Source organism: Myotis davidii, unplaced genomic scaffold, assembly GCF_000327345.1.
Source record: "Myotis davidii unplaced genomic scaffold, ASM32734v1 scaffold391, whole genome shotgun sequence".
NCBI lineage: Eukaryota > Metazoa > Chordata > Mammalia > Chiroptera > Vespertilionidae > Myotis > Myotis davidii.
The window spans coordinates 2,962,762-2,963,038 of NW_006284336.1; positions in this window are offsets into that span (position 1 = coordinate 2,962,762).

Genomic DNA, 277 nt, shown 5'->3' on the forward strand with positions numbered 1-277 from the left:
CCCAAGAGTTAAAGAAAACATCATTGGAGTATGTGTCATTCTATTTTCTATGTTGACACAAAGAAATTCCAGATGGTAGATTTAACATGGTCATGACTCATCATCCCCATTTTCCTGTACACTCTTGCTAAGATTGCCTATGTGGTCACTGTCGATGAAGCAGAAGCCATGAGAGAATCACTGGAAGCCAGTACTCATAGGTGACCTAAAGGATGACGCAGCCCCATGACTAACGATAGAACCGGAGCTAAGAACATGGTATTGGGAGCTGCATAGG